Below are 11,890 nucleotides of genomic sequence, written 5' to 3'. Positions count from 1 at the left end.
TAAAGATATTGTAGCACACAGTAGTTAAATTCAACTAATGATTATTTACATTATTTTGGGAAAAACTATTTTAAATTTTGAGACCACTCAAGGAAAAGAAAGCTTTTTTTCATCACATCATCATCTTTAGCCACATGACGTCACTGCAGCAAGGATTTCTACCTACCTACCCATCTATCTAAGTACCTAATAACATTCATGGGTTACTAAAATGCACCCTTACTAATATTCAAGTCTATTCCCTAGGTGATGTGTGATTTTTTAGGTTTCAGACTTCCAAATTAACCCTAAAACAACGTTAGCTGACAAACACGGGACGTCCCATGTAAAAAACGGGACATGTCTTCGGGGGACGCTCGCAATCCGGTAGTTAGTGGAGATTGTAATTAATATTAAAACCAATTCGGCGAGCTCCGAGCGCAATCTAGTGTGGAGTGGATCCATTTTGTTTTTAGTTTTTGGGAAGCGAGGAATACTTAAACAACAATCTGTGGTAGTTTGTTAAAATGCTTTTAGACGATAACGCTCGTACTAATCGATTCTGTGATTGCTTCACAGTTAATTTAAAATAGTAATAGCCTAAGTCAATTTTATAAAGTTTGTTACCTATTCGATAGAGAGAGAGAAAAGCAAAAGAAACCTACACATTACCTACAATGCTAGAGAAAAAAATATTGCGGTCAGCCTATTTAAAAATTAAAATCACATATTAAAATCAATTAATTAAATTCAGAGGAAAGATTATAATAATAATATTAATATTTTAAAAAGTATTTAATAAATTCATAGCTCTAACAGTAACAATTGTCAAGTTAACATGTTACAGGCACGAATAAAACTGTGTTTTAAAAGCAGGCCAATACAAACAGGTCACACAAATTTTTTATTGTGCTATTGTTCGGGGAACCCGCGACCTTTGACATAAGTTGTAGTCCGGTATACATGGGCACATTTGAATAAAACTTTGAAATCATTGAAAAACACCGCACACATTCCAATTTAATTTAAAACACGTTTGATCCAACATTGATCCAACATCCAATCGTGGTAAAAGCCAACGGTCAAATTGCCATATTATTAAACCAAACCATAAAATGTAATCTCGCCCATGAAAGCGTTATCCTTATAACAATATTTGCACCGCCCAAACATAATTTCCGACCCAAACCTTTGCACAAATAAAATTGCTTTAATTGATTCTGTAGGAATTTATGTAAATATGGATGAAAAATTATTTTAAACTCGCCTGTTTAGTAATAAGAATTTTGTAATGCCACCACCGAGGGAAAGTACTATTAATACTGTAGATAGAAAATTTTACTCAAAGAAAACATTCCTTTATTTTTGAAAAGAAATAGATCTGCATACAAAGATTTCCAAAAATACTTGCCACACCCGGGAATCAAACCAACTAAAATCTGTTAAAAATTACACCCAATATTTTTATTACATCGGTTGTTCTAAAAGTACCTACAGCAATGGCGTTATTGCATAATAGCACCTTACAATATTATAAGATATCATAATGTTTAGCTTGATCAGCCGCGTGCCGTGACAAAATCTTATCGATGCTTTTAGACGACAAACGTATGGGCTTATCGCGTAAAATCGATAAAATGGCGCCATAAAAGCTTATCGCGGCGCGCATCCTAGGCTTACTGCTGTCGTGTACGGCTATTGGTTGAAATAATGAATACCGTTCTCCATCAGCTACTGAGATAATATTGACGAATTTCGTATGCAGTTTAAACAATGCAATACAGACGGGTTCCAGAATTTTTAATTCCAGCAATAAATCCGAACTCCCGTAGGATTGTAGCCAATCCGGCTGCCGACGGACAGCGCGATATAAATTGACAAAGTTTGTTATGAACGTGACGGTTATTTTTTGTTATATCGGTATCGATGTGCCTACAACGGTATTGGTAATTTATTACTAGCGGCCCGAGGCTACGAGTTGGGAGGAGTTCTCTGAGCTGTCAATAGATGGCGGTGGGAATATTTTGTATCGTGGTTAAAATAAATGTAAAGGTAAGGCATCATTGAAAGTAATAAGACCTAGGAAAACATCATTCTACTCGTATACTCCAAAGAACAAAGTCAAGCTGTTACTGTCTGGAAATTAGGAATTCGGCTGCTGGAATCTATGCCTAAGTTTCAATCAAGTTTTGAAAGTGGCGTCAATGCGAGCTTGTTTAGGGTTGACACCTCTTTGATATAATGAATTCATTGTAACATTGCTATGGCTTTCATAAAAATTCCCACTTCGGGACCATCAAAGCTTTTTTACAAAGGTAAGCACCAAATCTCTACAACAATCAGTCTTGCGCTGACCACATCCATGCGGTTCCCGTGACTTTCACCATAATGTCTACCTAAATCTATACCTACCCAGGGTTTTGCTACATCATTGCCTCATAGCTTTTCAAAATATAGGTGGATGTAGTGGACCCGTTTAGCACTTGCATTTAATCGTAAAAAATAGTTGGTCAATTCGCACTCAGCCTGCGTGGTTAGATGATGACTTAAATAATTTCAACGCGCTAGTCAAAATGTCCTACCGACAATTTTTAACAACCTATTTATCCAAATAAGATGTGATTGACTGTACATTAGGCGAAGTCGTTCATTTCAGTCAAATGACGTCCACTGCTGGAAAAAGGCTTCCCCCAAGGTGTTCCGAAACGAGGGGTGCGATGGTGAGGGACCTCCCCGTGGTGCATCCCGGGCAACGTCCGCGTGTTCTGTCACGCGGGCGGCTGACTACTCACCGGCGCGACAGGTCGCGTCAACTCGGCGGGCCTGTCGGGCAACCCGTAACCCCCCAACGGAGGGGGGCCGGGGGCCCCGGCTACGGAAGTCGGGGCCAAGACAAGGACAAGTCTTTAAAACCCCTAATCCTAAGGTCTGGCGGGGGCCGAGGGGATGAATGGCTAGAGGGTATCTAGCATGCTACCCCGTCGTGGAGGTGGGGCAGCTGCGCCCGTAAGCAGACACACAAGCATGGACGCAAAGACAAATGATAGTATACCCTAGGAGGGTACCGGCAATGCCGGAGAATCCCTCACCGCCTCGGCGGTCTCGGCTCACGTATCTGGGGGAGCCGCAACGCGTTCTGTGCTTTCAGCAGGTGGAAAGGAGAAGGAGATAGTGGTGAGAGTAGAGAGGATGAGACCTCCTTCCTTTGATGGGACCAGGCTCCGGGCCATGTTCGGAGGTCCTGCACCGTCGAAGAAGCAGGTTGGAAAAACTGAGAAAGTCGCCAAGCGTGCGGTCGAGACCGCTCCGTCATCCAGTCGGAGCGCGACTCCCGCGCGAGTAGGTGGCACGGTCACCGAGCGGGAGGACGGGGTCGCCCGATTAGGTGGCCATACCGGAAGAGACGCCCCAGGATATGACTCTTGGACGGACGACGGCGGGTCGGACAGAATATCTGTCCTGTCCGTCGACTACACGGACGACGACGACGTTGATTCTCAGGCAGAGAGCGTCGATAGCTCCCTGTCAAGGGCGGGCGTGAAACGCTCCTTGCCTAGAGAAGAGGAAGAGGATGAGGAGACTGACAAGGTACCTAAGCTGTCCAGTGGGCGGCGAGGGCGCGGCTCCCGCGGTCCTCATATTAAGAGACCGCGCGGCCGTGGCAGACCTCCCAGCACGGGGGAATATGTGGGCCTAAAGGCCAGAAAGGCTGCTGAGAAGGCTCTTCAAAAGGAGCTGGACAGGCAGGCCACACTATCGGAGACGGAGGAGATGGCTGTGTCCTACTCGCGTCGCATGAAAGCGGCGCGTTCGAAAGCGGAGTACCTCACGACCGAGATGACTACGGAGGAGATGTTGCGGACTATCCGCGACAGTGCCGAAGCAGTTATAAAGTTGTCGGGGTCCTGTGGCAACCTAAAGGGCACCATCAAGGGCGCCTTCAGGGAAGCTGCAGTCACAATAGAGACGGTCACGAAGGCCATAGGCTTGAGACCCAAAGATGAGGAACTGCACAGGCTGGGCGTCGCTAACGCCCAGCTAAAGCAAGAGGTGGCTGAGCTCAGAGCAGAGATCACTCGGCTCAAGGAAGCGACGAGCAATGCGCAAGCCGCAACCGCTCCCGCCCCGCCACCACCTCCCCCGAAGCGACAATCAAGGCAGAGTATGGAGGACGTTGAGCGCAGTCTCTTCGAAAAGGTCGGCGTAATGCTCAACGCGCGTCTCGAGGCGCTAGAGGGACGCCTCCTCCCGGAGCAGCGGCACCGTCCTCCGTTGGCAACGGATCGGGACAACGACGGAGAAACAGCTATGGAGACCGAGTTCCCTCCGCTGCCTCCTGCGACACCTTCGGCCAACACAAGGTCAAAGGCCCCCCTGAAACCGGCACCTAAAAAGGCTCCGAACGCCGCCCCAAAGGCGGCAGCCACCGCCCCTCAAGTGGCAGCCACCGCTCGAAAGGCAACGGCCGCCGCCCCCAAGGCCGCGGATGGCCCCGCGCCAGTCAAGGGCAAGAAGAAGAAGAGGGGTGCGAAAACCGCGCCCCCACAAACGACAGCAGAATCCCGCCCGCTGCCGCCTCCTCCCGCGTCCATGGATGCAGAGTGGACTGAGGTGGTTAAGCGTGGCAAGGGAAAGAAGGGTAGGAAGGGCAAGGCGCAAGAAGGCGCCAAACCTGCCCCACAGGCGAAGCCCGGGCCAAGCCGCGCTAAGGGGAACTCACGCAAAGTGAGGATCCCCACAACGGCGGTGGTAGCCCTAAAGCTGGACCCGGATGCCATCCGGTACGAAATTACCTATGAAAAGGTCATACGCAAGGCCAAGGAGACGATCGACTTGGCCGCGCTAGACATTCCGGATGGCGTCCGGATGAAGAAATCCCGGACAGACGCCAAGCTCCTGGTCGTGACGGGGCCGGAAGCGGAAGAGAAGGCGGACCGCCTGGCTGCTGCGCTAAAAGCGGTACCGCAATTCCGGCCGAATGTGATTTCCATCACGCGGCCCACGAAGGTGGAAGACCTTCGCCTCACCGGTCTAGATGACTCGGTGAAGGCGGAGGACATCGCAGCCATATTGGCTGAGAAAGGGAGATGCTCAGCGGATACTATCGTCGTGGGCAAAATATCGGAGAGACACACGCGCAGCGTGATCGTGCGGATGCCACAGAAGGCCGCGAAACAGCTGGCCGACACACGCCGGCTGCTAATCGGTTGGTCCTCGGTGCAGGTCACCCTGCTCAAACCGAGGGCCCTGCGGTGCCTCGCGTGTTGGGGCGAGGGCCATATGGCGCACAACTGCGCGGCCGCGGTGGATCGCAGTCCGCTGTGCTTCCGCTGCGGCGAACCCGGCCATAAACAGAGAGGCTGCCCGGCTGCGGCGCTTTAATGTGCCCTGTGCGCAGCTGAGGGTAGAGTTGCTGACCACGTGGCAGGGACCAAAAAGTGTCCTGTGCCGAAGCAGCTCAAAGCGAAGAAGGCGGTCGTTGCGTCCTGCGAGGAGTTTTCGCTCGCTGTCGCTGACCGCCTGACCAAGGAGCAGGCCTTACAGGCGGCAAGCTCACAGGGGGTACCCTCCGGGGGGAGGAGGCCCTCAACGAAGTGAGTCCCAGAGCGCGCGCGGGTGTTCCGCGCGCTTTGGAGGGAGCCGGTTGCGGCAGATGCGCGAGGTGCACACGTGGTGTTAAGCCCCTGGTAAGCCCTATGTGCACCTCATATCGCGCTAGCAGAGGACCCCATGAGGTTTTAGTGGGTAGGCCCCGTCCTTCTGGCGGGGAGAGTCCCACATAACCCCTGGCTGCCCCCGCGGCCCGGGGTATGCGCAAAGCATTTCCTCATGTAAAAAAAAAAAAAAAAAAAAAAAAAAAAGGTGTTCCGAAACGACCGGTCCTGCGCTGCCCGCATCCAGGCACCTCCCGCGACCTTCGCCAGATCGTCGGCCTACCTAGTGGAAGGCCTACCCACACTACGTCTTCCAGCTCTTGGCCGCCACTCGAGAACTTTTCAGCTCCAGATTTGATTAGATGACGCCTATACACTAATGTACAGAAATTGTACGATGAATTTATTGGAGGTGTTGACACGTCAAACGTCATTTATGTCAATGTCACACCCACCCATGCAGCTTCCATGCCTCAGACACTGATTGAGTTAAACGCTAGACCTATAAGTCGGAAATATCTTCAAAGTGCACTTGATCAGTGAGCTTACGTTGATCTCCTCTCTTGTGGCTACTCTATGATTCAGTATTTTCCCTTAAGCCCGTCCATAACTGCACAATCAGGCCAGTTCCGTACAATCCCCGCTATTGTGGCGCGGTGTGTCGGCTCAAATCATCGCCATCAATTTGCACATCCCTAAAGCCTTTTGGAACCATGATTTGGTTTTCCTGATAACGTGGGAACAGTCTATTGTATACCGTAACGCCGATAAAATAAGATCGACTTTAGTTATTAGGGTGGGGTAGGGTTGCCAATATGCTGGTGCAAACGATAAGTGCGATGCGATTTTAAAGGTTTGTGAAACTTTTTACTGGAATTAAAACGATACAAAAATATCACAGGACAAAAAAATCTTTTTTTGAGCAGCTTTGTTCGTGTCTGTGATCGAAAAGTACAGTTAGTATATTGCCATACGTCCCCTACTCTCATTTAGAATTTTTGCCGGTCTTGTTCGAAGACAGTCATTCTTCTTTGATCACAATATTGTCAAGGAATTCTTAATATTGAAACTGAATTTGATGATAAAACAAAGCATCAATGACAAAGACTTCACACAATGCTACTTACATAAAACAATGATTTATGATGACGAGCCAACTCTTTGTATGCTTACTAGTACCTAAATGAATAAATTTACATTGAATCGACAGTACAACTTCCTGCAAATGTCAAAGATTACAGCAACCGCTGACAAATGAAACAGCTGAAAATATTTTCTTGAGAAAATATTGAGAAATATGTAAAATATAATTTCTAGAAATATGAAATGACACTAAAGTATAAATCTGAAGTTAAAAGTAACTCCAAGAAATAAGAACAGGTCCACTCAACATTCTTTTGCTTTGAATTTTAACACCGAAACTTGACTTACCAAAAAAGTTCATAATATCCAGTTTTAAACTCAACAAGTGACGTTACATTGGAATGCGATTGCCTGCTTTGGAATAGGCTAGTTTTCTAAAAAAAAAACTATTTTACATTATCAAAAAATATTGGACACGTATATTTTTATTTGTCAATCAAACAAGTAATAACGAAGTTATGATGCGTTGAAATTCGCGTGACGTCACAAATCAATCAATCAATCAAGCTATCGGTCGATAGTTGGTCGATACTGTAGTTGGAAGGCAGTTGGGAAGGTCATTCAACTATTTTGTCGGTCAAATCAAATCGGCGTAGTGTGCGCACTTCCATACATACCCATACTGATTATCTGCCCGATTAAACTATCGGCCGACGAAATGTCGATGGTCTGCGCCTAGGCTTACTGGAAGTGTCTAGTCCGCTAATGATATTAAGGCAAAAACAAAAGTCTCAAACTTGCTGATAATGCGAAAAAATTAAAGTCTTAAGCTGAGTAAGTGGCAGCCCTAGCAGTAATCCGGATAGTGGCCTCCGATCGCAAGAAGGGAAACTGCAAATTACTGGTCCTTAGTGTAATGTTAACGACGTACGAAACGGGATGAATTTCAATGCGACGTACTTTGGGATAGAGTATACAGGTCCTGTGCAATTTAGATCACTCATCAGAACCGCACATCAAGGTAAATGCACCTTAGGTGATTGTGATAAGTGCTAGTTTGCAGCGTTCAAATAGATACCTACATAAAAAGTTTATAACACTAAATTAAACTACAGAATAATGTGTGTCGAAATCCCGTGAGATTAAATCAATTGAAAATTTTGCATGTGCATTGTTTGCTTTGAAAAAAAAATTCTTCATTTTTTAAAGGTCACATTTTATCGTCAGGTCAAATACTTAAAAACTTTCTTACTTGATGTCATGGTCAAAATTATTTTTAAGTAGGAGTTTTTTGCCCACGACCTTTGTGACGAAAAGGTTTATCTCAATTTTTTTTACAATGGGAAACCAAAAACATTTAATGGTCGTCAATATTCAACAAAAAATACTTTAACACACCTCAGGTGTAAAGTAAGATTCTATAAAAATACTTACCACCTCAAAATGTCAACATCCAACTAAATTTTTTTAGCAAAATCGTACCTATAACTAGAAACTGTACGACTACCTACTGTCGTACCTAGTAATTAAAATTATAAACAAATAAATATTCAGGTTACAGCATAAATAAATAGTTTTCACCCTCGGCTTTACCTTAATTCTTTGTCGTGTTTCGGAAATAACAAAAGTGTATTAACTACGTTTGCAATAAAAAAAATTAAACTTATAAGTAAGAATAGATGTACCTATCTATTAATAGGTAGGTACTTACCACAAGTTAAGAGCGCACCAGCGACTCCAGTTAATTAATATCAGTGATACAATCATTGAGACTAATGAGTGCATTAACGCTGGCAACCGCTTTGTTATGTGGTTAGATCTGGTATGAGAATCAACAGGGTTAATATTGATTGATTGATCCTCTATTTTACTTTTTTTCATAACTTTAACGTCTTTGTAGATATCATATAGCCAAATATTCAGTACTTCTACCGGATAAATCCTTGGACTTAATTATTTACTCACTAAGTTCTTGATAAAGTATCAGCAACTAAGAAAGAGTGAGAGAAGTAGTGACAAAATTAACAATTACATAATAATGGGACCAATGATACTTCTTATCAGCACAGTTATGTTTTTAAGTGATTTGGAATGTTTCAGAAATAGTTTTTGCTGAACAGCTTGTCTAGTATAATTTAAAATTTATTTAGTCCATAATCCTTAAAACTATTTTAATTCCAACGCAAACTAACCAAACCCAATGCAGTACTTGGTCAATAAAAACCAATATGGCGTAAATCCACACACGAAGCACGCCCTGTGTTGTTATTAATAAAAACACAATAAACAAATGGTGAGGTAAGCGGTATTGGGAAATTCGGGAATCGCTGACTAGGTGTAAGCTAGGGTGACCATGGGAAGTGCGTGCAGTGAGACAATTCTAAGGAAAGGCTGTTCGTAACTGTGGTGCGCCCAAGCACTAGAGGTGGTAAATTCTCCATTGTGGTAAAAGTAGTTCTTTATTACAATATAGGACGATTTAGGGCACTCAAAATACACAGGGACCATTAATATCCCTGCCCTGATAGAGTACCCTGCTGTCAATTAAATGGGCTCTCGATGAAATGAAGTTGTTGAAAAATATTTTCTGCGTACACAAAAATTCACTAGAAAACTGGATGTGATATAGTTAATTCAACTGTGCTCACTGAAAAAAAATTGTGATAATTTTTCACTCTACGTGAACCAAAATAGCTGACTGCTGCAGCTGTTAAGAATAGTATAACCATTATTAATAATTTGATACCTATATGTATAAAACATACGATAAAAAATAGTAGAACCAATTTTGATCTAAACGTATAAAAATAAAGATATCAGTCTGCTTTCCCTATTTTTATTTGGTCACCCCAGCTGCCATAATTCGAACACGTACAAAATAGTATCCACACTGACCCCTGTATGGTAATGTATGTAAATAAATTGAGGAACCAATCGTGCGCAGAAAGCAGTCCACAATACACGTCAATTAGAATCAGCTGCTATTGTGGGATTAGAGTTCGACTTTAGACCTGGAGGTCTTGGGTTCGATTATAGAGAGAGTGCAGTTAATTGGGTACCCTGTTAGAAGATCTAGATCAAAAATTGGAACTAGGTAGGTATGCACCTCTATTAAGGACTTGTACATCATGAGGATTAAAAGTGACTTTGCTCGACATATATTTTTTTTATGCATAACAAGGCAGTTTGGCCCACAATCGCACCTGATGTTAAGTGGGGTGTAGTCTATGGTGGTACATATCTGCCCTGTAAGTGCCTATCACTCTCGTCTTCCCTTGTCTTCAGGAAAGACAGCAGCAGCCAGCGAATTATAAAAGAGTCATCGAATCGTTTAGATTAGCAAAATAAAGTGGCGATGGAGAGAACAGATGACACAGAACTGACGGCTTCAACAAGGTTCTGGAACTGTGATTATTTACCAGAAAGCACAGCGTTAGTAACTGATAAGTAAGCTGTGACGGCTGATGGGGCAGCAAGGTTCTGGAGTGGAGACCACGTATCAGCAAGCGCAGCGAAGGACGACAAGGGGGACGACCTCAAAAGGGTCGAAAGGTGCTAGATGCAGGCCGCTACCAAACGACCAATCTAAAAATGAGGCCTATGTTCAGCAGTAGATGCCCTGTGGCTGAAATTATGATAAAGAAGTAATCAAGAGGCTGAAATAATGATGAATTGTGAAGAATTACAACCTAATTTAATGTTCTACACAAGCTACGTATAACCCACGTATCTGACGTCACTAGTCTACGTAACCTACCCCGAGATAATAGGCTATGTTGATGAACACATGTCTCATAATGAAATTACTTGCTTTGAATAATTAATGTTATCAAAATACGAAGGTGCTCGTATATTATAATGATCGCTGGGTTATACCAATTTGAGCGTGGTTTCAGTTACGTACGCTTCAAGTGATATAATAAAGGGCACTTTGTGTTGTCTGTGTCTCTGTCCTTCGTTAAAACGAAAGAGGTGACTTTTTAGTAGAGTAAGAAAAGGATGTAATAGATTTCGTCTTACTAGTTTATTGGATTTCTACGAATACTTAGCTCTACTTATTAGCATTGGATTACAAGAATTTGAAACTAAGCATTTTAATTTAATCTATCTTCGAGTTTGAACTAAAATGGAGTCTTCCAGGGACTTGGGCCACTTTTAGCTTCGTCCACGAGCCAAGTCCCGGGTTAATTTTTTTTTCCTTCAACTGGGCACACCTTCTATGTTTTATTAATAAACAAACACAAAAATCAACAAAAATCTACTCTAGAATTTTATTTTAATGTGGGCCCAGTTGACGAAAGAAAAAATATTTAAAAATTCAATCCGGTGACTTGGCCCGTGGACCAAGCTAAAAGTTGGCCAAGACGCTGAAAGACTCCTGAAATTGTATGCTTACTTAACTGGTCTGGTGTTCTGTTTTAAGTAGAGTTTAGTTGCTTATTACCCTGTCTCTACCAAAAAATAAAATACTTATCGTAAATGGACGCGAAATGTTAAGAATTACGAGTTGCTTTTGCATAAGTTTACGAAAAGCTTTTTTCTCATGGGTAAGAAGGACCCACAATGGTAATAATAGAAATACTGCAAAGTATAGGTACCCCTAGCTAGACAACTGCAATTAGTGCAAATGACGGGACAACATTATTGTAGTTACACGTATGAAAACAACAAGTAATTTTTACATAATAAACACGTATTATACCTAGAATGCATCACGTTCCTAAAAATAGCTAGCGCGCGCGATTTTCAGTTCTTTGATTTATCACCTCCCTTTACACGACAATGCTCTTTCAATTAAGTACAGATCACATCAAGTTAACACTGTAGCATCTTATGTAGTCGTATTAAGAGCGATATTGCCACTAAAATTTTGTCTGTTGGCGACTGTACACACAGTTCTTTATCCCATAAAAGGTAACGCCGGCGGCAAATTTAATTAAAGCCTTTACTTAAGATTGATGACACACCACGAAGACAGAGAACATACGTTCACGTCCCGACAATAAATCTCATTTTTGCTTGAGTCACGAAAAAAACTGTGTAAAGTGTTCGCAGCAGTAAATGTTATTTATATTGATGCCCCTGACAATTTCATTTAGCAACAAATCTCCTGTAGACGTTTTTATCTATTTTTTAATAGTCCACATCTTTTTAAAGGTATAAAATAATCCCGT

The sequence above is a fragment of the Ostrinia nubilalis genome, chromosome 21 (genome assembly GCF_963855985.1).
Source record: "Ostrinia nubilalis chromosome 21, ilOstNubi1.1, whole genome shotgun sequence".
In the NCBI taxonomy this organism is placed as follows: Eukaryota; Metazoa; Arthropoda; class Insecta; order Lepidoptera; family Crambidae; genus Ostrinia; species Ostrinia nubilalis.
This window is presented reverse-complemented; position numbering follows the sequence as displayed.